This window comes from Macaca fascicularis, chromosome 8 (genome assembly GCF_037993035.2).
Source record: "Macaca fascicularis isolate 582-1 chromosome 8, T2T-MFA8v1.1".
In the NCBI taxonomy this organism is placed as follows: domain Eukaryota; kingdom Metazoa; phylum Chordata; class Mammalia; order Primates; family Cercopithecidae; genus Macaca; species Macaca fascicularis.
The window spans coordinates 31,561,022-31,578,068 of NC_088382.1; the positions used below are offsets into that span (position 1 = coordinate 31,561,022).

At 47.7% G+C, this 17,047-nt stretch overlaps 1 protein-coding gene across 12 annotated transcripts in view; it reads right to left on the reverse strand.

Annotated features, from left to right (window-relative positions):
* The window catches only part of ZNF395 (zinc finger protein 395), a 42,039-nt gene extending 39,148 nt beyond the window's left edge, over nt 1–2,891 (reverse strand). For 6 of the 12 annotated variants that reach the window (XM_005562945.5, XM_015454626.4, XM_074000574.1 and 3 more), the window contains exon 1: nt 2,034–2,206. The gene's annotated coding sequence lies outside the window, so the exon portion shown is untranslated. Of the gene's footprint in view, nt 1–2,033; nt 2,207–2,428; nt 2,503–2,608 lie in introns of those variants that run through there. The other 6 variants (XM_045398077.3, XM_045398076.3, XM_074000575.1 and 3 more) reach the window with 2 other exon arrangements.
* Nucleotides 2,892–17,047: the final 14,156 nt, after the last annotated feature.

Sequence of the window (17,047 nt, forward strand, 5' to 3'; positions counted from 1 at the left end):
TTACCAACTACAGCAGCTCCAAGGCCCTGGCGTAGAATCAGTTTCCACCAAGAATTAATTTCCATTCCTCTCATCCCTTCACCCTGCCCTGTAAACAGATTATTTCAACAGTAATATTTCTCAAACCCACCTTTTTCACTTCCAAAGATCCAGTGCAAACTCTGGCCACCCTACAACTGCAACAGCCTGCTCACTGATGTGTCCCCCTAACATGACTTTCCAAAACCCTTCCATTACAGTTGTTCATTACACCATTCCCTCACTCGAAAACCTCAAATGTCTCCTTAGGACACACACAGTGGCATGCAATCACCAAAAGGGCTTTCTAAGTCTTTCACAATCTCAACCATTGTTCCTCTCCATCTCTATCTCCTACTGTTCGGGATACATTCCCTGGTCTGGCCAAGGACATCTCCTTGTCTCTCAGGAAAGCCATGTTCATTCCCACCTCACAGCCTATCTCAAGAGCATCAGCCTCCAGTCCTGGTGACTGATCCCTGCCCACAACTCCCTTCTCTGACTCCAACAGAACTATTTCTGCACCTCGCACTTTGACAGTCACCCTTCCCTCTCTGGGCGTCTGATTTCACATGCTCACATCCTTCTGTCCCCTCTACGAGGGTAGAAGCCCGGGAGGGAGGGAATCATCTCTTACACCTTCTGTCTCCTCCCTCCCGGAGACAGGTATGAGCCTCTGCTCCTCTGCCCCGCTTTGCAAATTATCCCACCTGTTACTTACTTCTCTTCTTGTCTTTGGGCCCTACGGGTGAGTTACTCTCCACAGGCATAATTTATTTCAAAACTTAGTACTCCAAGTCCCCTCCCCAATCTCCTCTTTCCTTTATCTGATATGCTCCCTCTCCAGCATCATTAACTTGAACGTAGACTCAGAAATCACTTCCACCTAGTCCTAGGCTTCCTGAAGCCTGGGGTCTCTTCGGTGCCTCCCCCACCTCCCAGACGGCCTGGCACCGTGCTGAGAGCACAGCAGCTCCCCAAAAGGACCTGTGGAGTTGAACTTAATGGCTATGTTCCCTTGTGTTTCGAGGTATTTGAGACCAGGCGCTTCTGTTTACACAACGCCTAGGGAGGGTGTCAAGAAAGCCTTAGATACCTGTGGATCACTCACTTTGAAGCAAAACCCCCAGGTATACCTTTCTAGAAAGGGGGTTCTAAGGAAAGCAGCGCCGGCCTGCAGGAATCCCCCGCGCCTGGCAGCCTGGCATCATGGGAACGCCTGCCCGGTGGAAGTCCTCCAAGGCCACCGGGAACTGGCCAGGGCTGCGCAAAACCGGGAGGCGGCGGCTACCCCTTCCCGCTGGCCAGGTGGGCTTCTTTAGGTCTCTGAGTCAGTTCCAAAGTGAAGGCGCTGAGCCCTGCACTCCCAGGCAGGGAAGAAAACGCTGCCTTGGAAATTGTTTGCACAAGACAAACTCCCTGTGCAGGCCCCCCCACCCCGGGCACCCGCGTGAGCCCATGGTGCCACCGCCGGGGAGGGCCAGGGGCGCGGGGGGAGGCGAGACCGGGCGAGAGCGCGCGGGCAGAGGGGGCGGTGGCCGCCAGGGCGGGAGGGGCGCGGGTCGCCCGCGGGCGGCGGGTGTGTCCCCCTGTCCCGCCCGTCCCGCAGCCTGGCCTCGCGCGCCGGCCGGAGTGGGCAGCAACCGGCAGGAACGCGCGGGGCGCGGGAGGGCCGGGCGGGCGGCCCCGCCGGAAAAGGCCGGGGAGGGGCAACTGGGCCGGTCCGAGTCCCTCCGAGGGGCAAGTCCCGACCGCCCGAAGTCGGGAGGGGGCTCCGAGGGGGGGCGCCAGCGGCGGGCGAGGTAAACAAGGCGACGCGCGGGAGCGGCAGCCACCCCCACCCGCCACCCCGGCCCTGCTGCAGCGCCCCGCGCCCCGCCCGCCGCGGCCCCGGCCTCCCAGACCCCCGGACCCCCCAGGCCGCTGGCCCGACAGCCGCGGGCGCGCGGGGCGTGGGAAGTTCGCGGCCGTCTCCGTCCCCGGCTGCCTCGCTGCTAGGTCCCCGCGTAGCTCACCTCAGCCCGCCACGAGCGGCAGCGCGCGCCCTGCTTCCCCGGCTCGGACGGCTCGGCTCGGACGGCTAGCTCAGCTCCGGGCTGCAGCGGCCGCGGCCCTGCCCGCCCTCCCGGCGCGGCCCGCGGCCCGGCTCCGCTCCGGCCGCCCGCCGAGGCTCGGTTGGCGCCCACCTGGCCGGCCTGCCCTCCTCCCCGGGACACTGCGCTCACGTACGCGGCCGCGGCCACAACCCGGCCCGGATTCCCGCCCGGGAAGGGAGCGGAGCAGCACGCCCGCCTGCCAGCCGGCGCCTAGCAGCTACACTTGGGACACACCCCCGCCCGCCCCCCGCGCCTCGGCGCCCCCGCGCCCCCGCACCCGCCCAGCACACCCCCCGCGCGCCTGGGCTACACACCCCCGGCCGCTCGTAGACAGTCGGCGCTCAATAAGTGCCCGAGCGACTCCTCCTGCACATGCGCACTTGAACCTGACCGAGTGGTGACCCCCCCACACACACACACACACCCCGCCCCGCCCCCCGATCGGAACCGGCAGCTGCAGCCCCGAGCCAAACTTGAGGCTTGGCTTTTCGCACCGAGCCAAAGTTTCTCTCGCTGTTGTTTTTCCAGGCCTGACTCTGGGACAGGCTTCTCCGAGAGGGGCCGGACTCGACCCAGGGCGGGAAGGGAGCCAGAGAGCTGGGGCGCCGCGGATGGGAGCTCAACTGGGGCCGGGGGGACCCAGGCGGCGCAGCCCCGGCCGCCCCAAGCGCCCATGCCCGCGCCAGGGGGAGGAAGCTGGAAAGCGCCTTCCCATTTTCCTTTGGACTCAAATGTTTTCTTCCCTATTTCATGACATCTCACTCCTCTGTGTAAAGTGAGGCGTTATTTACTGTTGCTGGAATTAAATGGGAGAAAGTTAACTATTAGCCTTCAAGCCTTACGTAAACAAGACCGGTTGCTTTTGGCACCGTTAGGCTCTGGCTTTTGGATAATTTGTAACAAGGAGAATTGAAGTTGTTTCATTGTGTTGTTCTGTGTTTTTCAGAGATAAGACCAGCGCCACAACGGTGGTGAGGGGGCCCCGTGTCTATATTATGTGTGGGCATGGATATTTATATTCAAGCAAATTTAATGAATCCAAAGGCATAATTTTTGAAATTGCAGTTCACCTTGGGTTTGAGGTGTCCTGTTTTTCTGGCAAAGAGGCAGTGGGAGTGTCCAGGAAAAGGGCTAAAGTCTTTGTAGTCAGACAAACCGGCTTGCAGTCCTGACTGAACTAAATTCGCTTTATGATCTCCAGCAGGTTCTTCCACTCTGTACCCCAGCTTCTTCATCTGCAAGATGGAATAACATAGATAAGAGTGTCTAGCTCATAGCAAATAAGTATGCTTTCCCTTCCTCCATCTCCCACCATTTGTGAAATAAGAAAATTATCTAACTAGAACCAAAATTCCTATAGGACACTGGTTCTCAGTTGGGGGTGATGAGACAGCAATGTCTGGAGACGTTTTTGATTGTCACAATTAGGAGATGGGTGCTACTGGCATCTAGGCCAAGGAGGCTGCTAAACATCCTACTGTGCACAAGACAGCAAGACAGCCCCCACAACAAAGAATTGTATAGTCCCAAAAAAATGCTAGTATTGTCATTAAATCCCGCTATAGAATAATCCTGCTACCCTGTAATTCAGCAAAGACTGGTTCTACCCTTTAACTCTCACCCTCAAGGAAACATTTCTGGTTTGCACTAAGAAGAATAATAAAACACTGAGGGGATCACCGCAATTACATTAATATGAAAATGCAGATTGAAATTTTGTATTTAATTATTCAAGGAATATTTAGGCCATGCAAGGTGGCTCATGCCTGTAATCCTATCACTTTGGGAGGCCGATGTGGGAGGTTCACTGGAGGCCAGGAGTTCGAAACCAGCCTGGGCAACAGCAAGACCTCTTCTCTCCAAAAAAAAAAAAAAGGAATAGTTTCGTTAGTTAACAATGTATCCTCTCTCATTTTTAAGGTATTTTTGTATGTCACATGTTACTACAGTTCATGAATAGTTTTATATTGTTTCCATTTTTCTTCAAACAGTGGGTGTTTACTTACTTCTATATATTTACCTCTCTGCTAAATTCCTCACCTATCCTGAGGTTTATAATATAGTCCCTGCCCCCAAGGACTATACAGCCTCCGAGGAAGTGGATTAACGCACATGCAACAATTAGGGAACAATACAAGATAACATATAATTAAGCTCTAATTGCAACACCCAGAGTAAAGCGGTTCAGAGGAAAGGGAAATGAGTTCGGCAGCAACAACCCAGGGCTTGCCTTTGGGACTAAGGTGTTCAGGAAATGTTTATTGAGTGAAATGAAATAGTTAATGTTTCTTACACCAGGTCGGACTGGTATGTCAACTCCATAACAGGATTTAAAGTGCTAGGATTCATCAATGGATGTTGGTGCCTGGTTGTGAATTTATTCTTTAGTTTTTGTTTCTTTGTTTTTGAGACAGGGCCTCACTCTGTCACTGAGGCTGGAGTTCGGTGGTGGATTACAGATCACTACAGCCTTAATGTCCCGGGCTCAAACGATCCTCCCACCTCAGCCTCCTAAGTAGGTGGGACCATAAGCATGGACCACCATGCCCAGCTAACTTTATTTTTTGAGAGACAGTCTGACTATGTTGCCCAGGCTGGTTTCTAACTCCTGGGTTCAAGCAATCCTCTGGCCTCAGCCTCCCAAAATGCTGGGATTATAGACATAAGCCACTGTGCCCAGCCAATTTATTCTTCCTAAAACATCTAGTTTAAGCTTTTAACTAAACCTATATATTTCTTTAAATGATTGCACTTTAATAAAACCAAAACACTCATTCGTTTGACAAATACATGAGTGCGTGTTACATGCAAAGTAAGCCAAAATAGTCTCCACATTTCAACAGAATTGTTCTGTTTGAGAACTTGTTATGTTTAAGACTGTGTCTTGCAAACACAGGCCTTCAAAGGACATATGCTCTCTCCCTTTGCATAAATTGGATGCATATCTCTTTACTGCAGGTAGGTACTTGCACAGTATGCATTCCAGAGTTTTGCACATTAACACAGATGCAGAGAAATCATCCCAATACAAACATCCATTCCCAAGACACACACATCCAGCTCTCAGCACCTTCCCACAGAATCTGGGCCCTCACCTAAATACACACTGCACAAAACTCACATTACACAAAGCAAGACGTACTTAACAAAGACAATCACTTTTTGGTGTCCAGTCTCATCCCCTCTTCTTCTCCCTTCCCCTATAAATGACTAAGGCTTGCCCTTTCTGGGGGGCTGTCCTATCTCAGAACTGCCCTTCACCCTGCTTTCTCCCACACCCTGGCCCCCCTATTAAAATGTAGGCAGGCTGGGTATATTGGCTCATGCCCATAATCCCAGCACTGTAGGAGGTTGAGGCAGTAGGATCACTTGAGGCCAGGAGTTCAAGACCAGCCTGGGAAACATAGGGAGACCCTGTCTCTACAAAAATAAAAAATTTTACAAATTAGCTAGGCATGGTGGCACATGCCTCTAGTCCCAGCTACCTGGAGGCTGAGGTGGAAGGATCACTTGAGCCCAGGAGTTGAAGACTGCAGTGGGCTATGACTGAAACCACTGTACTCCAGCCTGGGTAACAGAATGAGACCCTGTCTCTCTTTCTCTCTTTTTTTTTTTCTTTTTTTAGATGGATTCTTGTTCTTGTTACCCAGGCTGGAGTGCAATGATACAATCTCGGCTCAGGGCAACCTCTGCCTCCCGGATTCAAGCCATTCTCCTGCCTCAGCCTCCTGAGTAGCTGGGATTACAGGCACGTGCCACCATGCCTGGTTTATTTTTGTATTTTTAGTAGAGACAGGGTTTCACCATGTTGGCCAGGCTGGTCTCGAACTCCTGATTTCAGGTGATCCACCCACCCCAGCCTCTCAAAGTGCTGGGATTACAGGCACGAGCCACCATGTCCGGCTGACCCTGTCTCTTAAAAAAAAAAAAAAAAAAAAAAGAATGTAGTTATCTTCTGCCTAGTTCCATTAAGTAATTAGCTCTTTGGAGAGTATCTTCCATTAACTGAGATTAAGCACAGCAGACCCAGGCCCGACCTCCCTTCCCTGCTTCATATGCTAAGGACTCATTTATAGGTGCTATTTTAGAGCAGTGAGAGTCTGAGATTGCCACCCTCCCAACTCCGGGATGTAACTGCTTCCAGGCTTGCCTCCCTCCAATCCACTCTATTTCCTCAACCTCTTGCCTCTGCTTAAAACTCCTCAAAATCTTTCAATGGCTTTGATAATAAAGTCCCAACATTGCGCATTAAGGTCCTTCATGGTGTGCCTTCCAGTGACATCTCCAGCTTCCACCTGCCCCTCTGCCCCTACATCTCACATGGCACTCCAGACGCCCAACTGATCTTCTGTTCTTTGCCTGAACAGACTTCTTCTGCTTGTTACATGCTGTTTTCTCTGCCTAGAACACTCTCTACCCTACCCTCTGACCTCCTTACTTGGCTATCTCTGCTCATCCTTCAGGGGTCAACCTAGATAGCATTTTCTCTGAAATGCTTTCATGGGCCTCCAAGACTGAAACTAGGTGCCCCTCCCATGTGTCCAAAGCACTGTGACTCATTGCACTGAAATCTCCATTTTCTTGTCCTAATGCCTCAAAAGACTAAATATTTTGTGAGTACAGGGAGTATGTCCTGTTTTCCATTGTATACCCAACACCTAGTACAGTGGCTGGCTTGTAGTAGGCACTTTTCTTTGAGTGTGAAACAGGGTTTCACTCTGTCACCAGGCCTGGAGTGCAGTGGGCACCATCATAGCTCACTGCAGCCTCCAAATTCTGGGCTCAACCAATCCTCCCGCCTCAGCCTCTCGGTAGCGGGGACTACAAGTACATGCCAGCACACCCAGCTAATGTTTTAGAAAAATTTTTGTAGAGACGGTATCACTATGTTGCCCAGGTCTTGAACTGCTGGGCTCAAGTGTTCCTCCCACCTTGGCCTCCCAAAGTGTTGGGATTACAGTCATGAGCCACCACACCTGGCCTGTAGTAGGTACTAAATAAGCATTTGTTAAAAATGAATCACCGGTTGCATATGCAGGACAGATTAGAGTTATTCCATGGTGCAGGTGATCCCTGGTTCAAAGCATGCCTCAGATGCTCAGTAGATTCCTGGGATACTGAAGACCTCTTGCCCATATATTTAGAGCAGATGAGGCCAGCAGAATGAACTGAGGCTTCAGTCTCCACCAGAGGCTTGATTTATACCTAACTTGGTTTCCTGAGCTCCAGACTCTTAACACCAGTTACCTAATTGGCATCTCCACTTGGATGTCTAATCAGATCTCAAATGCACCATGTCCAAAACCAGACTTCTGATTTCCCTTTAAAATCTGCTCCTTCCCATATCAGTAGACTGCAGTTCCCTTCTTCTAGTTGCTCAGGAAACAAACAAAAACTTGGAATCATCCTTAACTCCTTTTTTAAATTATTTTTTTATTTTCTTATACTCCATATCTAATCCATCAGAAAATCCTATTGGTTCTAGTGAAATACATCCAGAATTAATGAATGTTCCAGCATTTCCAGCACAACTTCCCTGGTCCAGCCACCATCTCTCTAGCCTGGCCTTCCACAATGGGCTCCCCCTGGTCTCCCTGCTTTCTCTATTGCCTTCCTACAGTCTATTCAACATCCCAGCAGCCACAAAGATTCTTTTGAAACCTGAGTCAGGCTGGGCACAGTGGCTCACGCCAGTAATCCTAGTATTTTGGGAGGCCGAGGCAGGCGAATCACTTGAGGCCAGGAGTTTGAGACCAGCCTGGCCAACAAGGTGAAACCCCACTTCTACTAAAAATACAAAAATTAGCTGGGCGTGGTGGTGCACGCCTGTAATCCCAGCTACTCAGGAGGCTGAGGCAGGAGAATTGCTTGAAACCGGGAGGCAGAAGTTGCAGTGAGCCAAGATCATGCACTGCACTCCAGCCTGGGTGACAGTGAGGCTCTGTCTTAAAAAAAAAAAATAAATAAATAAAATAAAATAAAATAAAATAAAATAAAATAAAATAAAATAAAAATTAAAAAAAAAACCCTAAATCAGATTATATCACTCTTCTGCTCAAAACTCCAACAGCTTCCCATCTCACTCACTGCAAGACCCTACGTGATCTTTGTCCCAGTCAGTCCTCCCGTCCTACCACCCCACCCCTCTTCCCTGGCTCCTGAAGCTCCAGCCACACTGGCCCCTTTACTCTTCCTCAGCTCCACTCCTAACTCAGCCTTTCCAGGGCTGTTCCTTGGGCTGGAATGATCTTCCTCCAGATACCCATGGAACTTGTTCCATCATTTGATTCAAGTCCCTGCTCCAATGCACTCATTGTAAGATACATAACTATAACACCACCACTGAGCTGCCCCTTTGCCTGGCCTTTTTTCTCTTCTTTGTACTCATCACGGCCTGATAGTCTGTCTCATTCAGTCAACTACAAATTCAATAAGAGTAGAGACTCTGCTTTTACTTACTGCTATATCTGCAGCTTCTAGAATAGTGTCTGGCATATACTAGACACTCAGTTAATAATCATGAATCAAGGGTCTGGTTAGACTTCCAAAAAGTTGCCCATCAGGATGCCAGATACTAAATTCTTCGCTGCTATGCTTCTCATTCACTTAGACTAGGGACCACATTACCTCTGTGATCCACAGTTCTTTTATGAAACAGTCTCGCTCTGTCTAAACTGCAGAGTCTCACTGCAGACTGGAGTGCAGTGACATGATCTCAGCTCACTGCAGCCTCTACTCCCCGGTTCAAGCAATTCTCCTGCCTCAGCCTCCCAAGTAGCTGGGATTACAGGCATGCACCCCAAGTGCCTGGCTAATTTTTATATATATATATATATATTTTTTTTTTTTTTTTTTTTTTTTTTTTTGAGACGGAGTCTCGCTCTGTCGCCCAGGCTGGAGTGCAGTGGCTGGATCTCAGCTCACTGCAAGCTCCGCTTCCCGGGTTTACGCCATTCTCCTGCCTCAGCCTCCCGAGTAGCTGGGACTACAGGCGCCCGCCACCTCGCCCGGCTAGTTTTTTGTATTTTTAGTAGAGACGGGGTTTCACCATGTTAGCCAGGATGGTCTCGATCTCCTGACCTTGTGATCCGCCCATCTCGGCCTCCCAAAGTGCTGGGATTACAGGCTTGAGCCACCGCGCCCGGCCATTTTTATATTTTTTAGTAGAGATGGGTTTTCACCTTGTTGGCCAGGCTGGTCTCGAACTCCTGGCCTCAAGTGATCCACCTGCCTCTGCTCCTGCAAAGTACTGAGATTACAGTCTGAGCCACCACACCTGGCTTGTGATCCACAGTTTTAAACGAAGCTTTCATACCACAATCTCAAACCAGGCTGTGAGTTTCAAGTGAAAAGAATAATACTGTTAATGTGGTATCTGTGGCATACTTTGTGCTTTTCTTTTGATTGAGGAAATTACAATGTATCTTAGTGGACAAAAACAGGCCTAGCACCCACTGGAAGTATTTTCACTGTAAGAAGCACAAGAGCCAGGAATTTTAAGAGAAAGTGGTGGGGTGAGTGTGCCCTGGGGTCAATGGCATCTTCTCTCTGATCTGCTCAATCTGTAAGGCTTTTCTGGAAGAAGTGGGCTTTGCATTCCATTGAAGAGAAAGGATGGATAGGTAGCAAATAGGTGTTCAAAGGTTAAGGGTATCCCTGAGGTTTCTTGCTTTGATCTGCACAATGACATTTTCACACTAAGCCCCCATATGTGTAAAGATGGCCACGGGTACACCCCAACACATAAACACCCAGATCTGTGTCTCCTTCCTCCTAGCTCTGAAACTCAGTGAATTTGAGCAAATGTCCACATTCAAAAAGGGGGAAAATGAGCTGGCTTTGGGAACAGGGAACATAAGGCCCTACGACTCTTGGTATGAAGGAATGTGTAAGCCTGGGCAGGCTCAGTGTACACATCTGGTTTTTCCCTTTTATGCTTCTGTGGTTTCTATGACACAGGAAATCCATTCTGGAACAACCCTGTCTGCTTTCTAGTGAGTGCATTAAAAGTGGGGATTAAAATTATGTTTATCTCACTGCTCAGGCCATGATGATAAAATCCAGAACAGAACCATTTTGAGGGTGAATCAGCTGAGGCTTCATCCTACCTTGTGCCCCCAGGGAGGAGCTCGTAACTAAGACAGGAGTGGGAACCCAAGGAAAAGATTTATGCACAGGTTAAAGAATATCTAGACATGGCCAGCCATGGTGGCTCATGCCCATAATCCCAGCACTTTGGGAGGTTGAGGCGGGCAGATCACTTGAGGTCAGGAGTTTGAGACCATCCTAGTCAACCTGACAAAACCTCGTGTCTACCAAAAATACAAAAATTAGCCAGGCGTGATGGTGCATGCCTGTAGTCCCATCTACTCAGGAGGCTGAGGCAGGAGAATGGTTTGAACCCAGGAGGCAGAGGCTGCAGTGAGCTGAGATCGTGGCACTGTACTCTAGCCTGGGCAATAGAGAGAGATTCTATCTCAAAAAAAAAGAAGAAGAAAAGAAAAGAAAAAAGAAAAAACAAAAAATCTAGACATGGCTGTCCCTCCGAAGCAGACCAGGTCCAGGAACATCCCACGTGGTGAAAACACAAATTCAGCTCAACAGATAGAATTTGAGTAGTCCCCAATCTCACTGGGAGACCCTCTCGCTTAGGGTGCCATACTACAGCCTCTGCAGGAATACTCTTCTCATAGAAGGTTCTTAACAGAGGCTAAATTCAGTGGCCAGTTTTTCCCACTTATAAGGGAGATAACAGAGCTGTGAAAGAAATAAATAACATTAAATGGCTGGGCACGGTGGTTCACACCTGTAATCCCAGCACTTTGGGAGGCTGAGGTGGGTGGATCACCTGAGATCAGGAATTTGAGACCTGCCTGGCCAACATGGTGAAACCCCGTCTCTACTAAAAATACAAAAACTTAACTGGGCATGGTAGCAGACACCTGTAATCCCAGCTACGCGGGAGGCTGAGGCAGGAGAATCGCTTGAACCTGGAAGGTGAAGGTTATAGTGAGCCAAGATAGCACCATTGCACTCCAGCCTGGGCAACAAGAGTAAAATTTCATCTCGAAAAAAAAATAATAGTAATAATAACAACAATAATAATAATATTAAACAATATGGCAGAGCACTGAGAACCTTAGACTTACAAGATGACCCCGAGGAGAAGCCTGAAGTTATCTGGCCCCTTAGATAACAAATGGTACCAGAGAAACTGACTAGGGGCTCCCAAAAGAGGAGGAGGAGAGATAGAGCAGAAGTAAAATAGCCAATAAGAAGCAAAGAATTGGGCCGGGCGTGGTGGCTCACACCTGTAATCCCAGCACTTTGGGAGACCAGGCGGGCAGATCGCTTGAGATGAGGAGTTGGAGACCAGCTTGACCAACATGGTGAAACTCTGTCTCTACTAAAAACACAAAACTTATCTGGGCATGGTGGCTCACATCTGTAATCCCAGCTACTTGGGAGGCTGAGGCAGGAGAATCACTTGAATCCATGAGGCAGAGATTGCAGTGAGCCAAGCTTGTACCACTGCACTCCAGCCTGGGCAACAGAGTGAGATTGTCTCAAAAAAAAAAAAGAAAAAAAAAGAAAAAAAAAAAAAAGAAAAGAAAGAAAAGAAGAAGAAAAAAAAGAAGAAGAGAAGAATTGGCAGGAAAGTGCACATTGGGAATACTCACCCCTGACACTCCTCTTTGGTCCCAATCAACATGTAATAGTTATTTTACTGGGTCGGGTGCAGTGGCTCATGTCTGTAATCCCAGCACTTTGGGAGGCCAAGGTGGGAGGATCACTTGAGCCCAGGAGTTTGGGATCAGCCTGGGTAACATAAGGGGACCGTGTCTCTACAAAATAAAAAATAAAGCCTAGCTGGGTGTGGTGGCACAGGCCTGTGGTCCCAGCTACTCGGGAGGCTGAGGTAGGAGGATTGCTCGGGCCTGGGAGGTTGATGCTGCAGTGAGCCATGATTGCACCATCACACTCCAGCCTGGGAAACAGTGAGACCCTGTCTCAAAAAGAAAAAAGAAAAATTAGCTGGACATGGTCATGTATGCCTGGGGTCCCAGCTACTTGGGAGGCTGAGGTGGGAAACTGAGGTGGGAGGATCACTTGAGCCCAGGAGGTCGAAGCTGCAGTGAACCATGATCATGCCACTGCACTCCAGCCTAGATGACAGAGTGAGACCCTGTCATACACACACACACAGGTTATTTTTCTGCAGTGTGTTTACTGTCATGACTTTGCTCTTAAGGACCACTTTCATCCCTTGGCAGTATCACCCCTAGCCCTCCACAGAAGGGGGCTGGTGGCCTTTTCTTTAGTGAACTTACCAGAGTTTCATTTTGGTTCAGCTGTTAAACGTCATCATCTCTCAAATGTATTCCATTCTGGTCGCCAGCCCCACATGAGCATTCCAGCCTTCTTCCTTATCCTTCTGTAGCAGCAAACTGCTGCCCAAGGCAGATGTGCCTTCTGCAACCCAGCCTGCCCAGATGGTCAAAAATGGCCCAGATCTTGAGACAATGATCACGCAGAAATATCACAGATCTTGACAAAGCGCACAGGGTGATCTTGCATACTGTGGAATGGCAAAGCCCATGAAGCACTGGCAAACAATTATTGTTATTATTATTATTATATAATATTATATATAATTATAATATTATTTCCACAGGACCACAACAGCAATGTGCTAACTAACAATTGCCCAGGATGTGGGGTTGATCAACTGAACAACATCTTGACAAGCAAAATGAAAAGATTAAAAAACAAAAGTCCATAACCCCATTTGCCAATCAGATAAAACCCCAAATATAAAAGGCTGTTTCTAAAAGCATTTTAAATGGTGTCAATCATTTTATAACAACTTCTGGCCCTTCAGAATTGAATAGCGGATGCTGTTTGTACCAGATATCTTATTGTATTCACAGTCAGCACAGTTTCTTACATCCATCAGAGATCAGCCTCCATCACTCCCCAGTGGGATAACCAACTTCACAAGACTGGTCTGTAAGACACTGAGAGCACAAGTGGGTTGACACACAGCATGAAATTCCCTCTTGAGCCAGACAAGGTGGCTCACGCCTATAATCCTAGCACTTTGGGAGGCCAAGGTGGGCAGATCACTTGAGGTCAGGAATTCGAGACCAGCCCGGCCAACATGGTGAAACCCTGTCTCTATCAAAAAATACAAAAATTAGCCAGGTGTGGTGACAGAGACATATAACCCCAGTTACTCGGGAGGCTGAGGCAGGAGAATCGCTTGAACCTGGGAGGTTGAGGTTTCAGTGAGCCGAGATCATGTCACCGCACTCTAACCTGAGCAACAGGGCAAGACTCCATCTCAAAAAGGAAAAAAAAAAAGAAAAATTCCCTCTTGAATTTCAGTATAGATAGCAAGGTCTGACACCTAGATTCTCCTTCAAGTTTAATTTTTCTAAGTGCTATGTTTTGAATGTGTCCCCCAAAGTTCACTTGATCACCAGTGCAGCAGTGTAGGGAGGTTGGGGCTAAAGGAAGATGTTTGGGTCATAGTGTACCATCCTCCTGAATGGATTAATGCCCTTATTATGACAGTGGGTTCCTTATAAAAAGATGAGTTTGGCCTCTCTTTCTCTCTTGCCCTCTCTTTGCCCTTCCACCATATTGTGACATAGCAAGAAGGTCCTTGCAAGATGCCTATACCTTGATTTTGGACTTCCCAACCTCCAGAACTGTGAGGAAATAAATTTCTGTTCATTATAAATCACCCAGTCTGTGGTATTCCTTTACAACAACATAAAACAGACTAAGACACCAAGTTTAAATCATTTATTTACTAGCAAAAAGTGTCTCCTTGTTTCATAGGCCTACCTAAATTCATTTAGGTGAGGAAGAATGACACTTTTTTTTTTTTGAGATGAAATCTCTCTTTGTCTCCCACGCTGGATGCAATGGCGCAATCTCGGCTAACTGCAACCACTGCTTCCCAGGTTCGAGCGATTCTCCTGTCTTAGCCTCCTGAGTAGCTGGGATTACAGGCATATGCCTCCATGCCCAGCTAATTTTTTTTGTATTTTTAGTACAGACAGGGTTTCACCATGTTGGCCAGGCTGGTCTCAAACTCCTGACCTCAAGTGATCCACCTGCCTTGGCCTCCCAAAGTGCTGGGATTACAGGCATAAGCCACCTCACCCAGCCAAGAATGAGACTTATCTTTAGTTTTTTTGGAGAGAATCAATACAATATTTGCCCATAAAACCCAGAGTCTTACCTTGATAAGATATATAGTTAATGATTCTTCTAACCTGCAATTCATCTGATGTTAGGCCACATCTTGCCCTAGTAATCCTTATAACACATTGGAGCAGAAGTCTTGTGAATTATTAAAATCCTGTTCAATTACCCTTTTATATTATCCACCTGGGAGCACTCTGATTTTCCAATGCTTGTCTTAGAGATGGCCCATCTCACAATCTTCTCACTTATAAGCTGTTGATTTACAAATCCCAGCCTTCTCCCTCTTATACTGCAATTGATTGCTTCTCAAATCACCGCTGACAAACTGTCAGTGATTCCTGAAGGCACAAGAAATGACTAGCATCTGGGTGTTTGGTAATTCAGCACCCAAGGTAGGAGTGAAGATCTGTCCTATGTAGAAACAAGATCTCAATCCACTTATAGACCATTCTAGGTTGTTGTTCCTCTGATATTTCCCTTCTTTCTTTGTGGCTTATCTCTTGATCCAAACTAATCACCTCAAAAGAGACACTTTGAAATTCACTAGTCAATGAGTTGCCAGGCTCCTTCAAATGAATAATAACAGCCAAATGACCGGAAAATTATTCCTATCATGTATTTTAGCATCCACCCACTCCATTCCCAATGTGCTAACCCACCATTTGATAAATAGAAGTATTCATTGTCCTGTATATATTGGGGAAAGGCACAGGAGATAAGATGCTATAGCACCTTTGGTTAGCTGGAAAGGTTGTGAAATACTGAGGACAGATTTGTGACGTCTGGATGACACAGCCAGGAGAAAAAACAAATCCAATCGAAAAAAGCCTTTAAAGCCGGGCGCGGTGGCTCACGCCTGTAATCCCAGCTCTCAGGGAGGCAGAGGCGGGAGGATAGCTTGAGCCCAGGAGTTCCAGACCTGCCTGGGTGATATAGCGAGACCCCGTTCTCCACAAAAAGGAAAAAAAAAAAAAAAAGACAAGAAAAAAGCCTTTAAAATAATATGTCTTTGTTGACATTCTTATAGGAGGAAGCCAAGGAGGAATTTAATTGCACAACACACAAGAAGCTTTCAAAAATCCTCTTTCTAAATTTCTCCCCCCAAAATCCTACTGCCCATAGCTGCTGTTTCTCTCTCCTCCTCCTTCTCTCTTCTCCTGTCCTCAACCTTGTTCTCATTTCCTAACTACTCCTTTCCTTTCCTTTCTTCATCAAGTAGAGAAATATAGCCTGCTCCTGACTTCCCAACTCTCCACTTTGTCAAAGGCCTAGCAGCTGACAGAGCCAGCAAGGAATCTGTCCCCTGTCTGTCGTGGGAAAATATCTAATTTTTTTCTTTTCATGGTGACAATATCAGACTAGTCTCAGTTTACCTGATGTGTTCCCAAGAATATGTATAGGGTCTCTATAATTTTATCCCCAGACCCCTAGAATGGCCATGACTGGCAAAGGATATGAAAAGACCATCTCTCCCTGCTCTCCATGGACCACTGACCACCTTTTGCTTGGTGACCTACCCAGCTGTCCATCACTGGAATTGTTCAGGAGGAAGGAGAATGATTTGTCAGGGACTCTGTCTCTAAGATTCTGTGACTCCCAAATGCCCCCGCTCCTTGCAATTCATGTTCTGTCCTCTAATTGCTTCTTTAAAACTGACCCTCTCACCTTTTCCATCCTTCAGCTTTAACCAACTGATAGGTGATTATTATTATTATTATTATTATTTGAGAGGGAGTCTTGCTATATTGCCCAGGCTGGAGTGCTGTGGCATGATCTCGGCTCACTGCAACCTTGGCCTCCCGGGTCCAAGCCATTCTCCTGCCTCAGCCTCCCAAGTAGCTGGGACTATAGGCACCCACCACCACGCACGCTAATTTTTGTATTTCTAGTACAGATGGGGTTTCACCATGTTGGCCAGGCTGGTCTCAAACTCCTGACCTCAAGTGATCTGCCCTTCTCCGCCTCCCAAAGTGCCGGATTACAGGTGTGAGCCACCACGCCTGGCGAGAATAGTTATGATTCTATCAGTCTTTCTTTCTTCCTTTCCTTCCTTCCTTCCTTCCCTCCCCCTTTATTCTTTTATTTTCTTTCTCTCTCTCCTTCTTTGTCTTTCCCCATGTTGCTAAAAACCTTCTAGTAATCTCACCTCAACAATCTCAGTCTTAGCCTTTGCACGATCCAGACCATCATCATATACCAAGGTCAAGTGTTATCTGTCCAATCTCTAACTCGGACCTGTTGAATTGTTTTCTGTGTAGAAAAGCAGTAATACTGAGGAAGAATTAGATTTTCACAGGACTCGCACTTGCTATGACTCATTCTGGGAAGTGGAACACTTAAGAAGTGATAGCTGTGGCCAGCACCCAATTTCCATTATTCTTTGAGGGATAAATAAATACCACTGTGCCAAACTTATTAGTCAGGCCTCTTTTTGGAGACAAGTGACAGGAACTCAATTCATGCTAGCTTAAGCAAAAAAAATGAACTTGTTAGCTTCCTTAACTGGGAAACTCAGGAGTATAACTAGCCCCAGGCATAGCGAGACCCTGGGTTTAAACAAAGTTGGTAGGGTCTGTTCTCTAAATATCTCATTTCTGGTTTGCTCCTTCATATTAGTCCCGTTATTTCCTACTTCAAAAGAGCCCCCAGCCCTCAAAAATGAGCTTCCCTCGCGTACTTGGGAACATGGCTGCTGGCAGCTCCCAGTTATGACA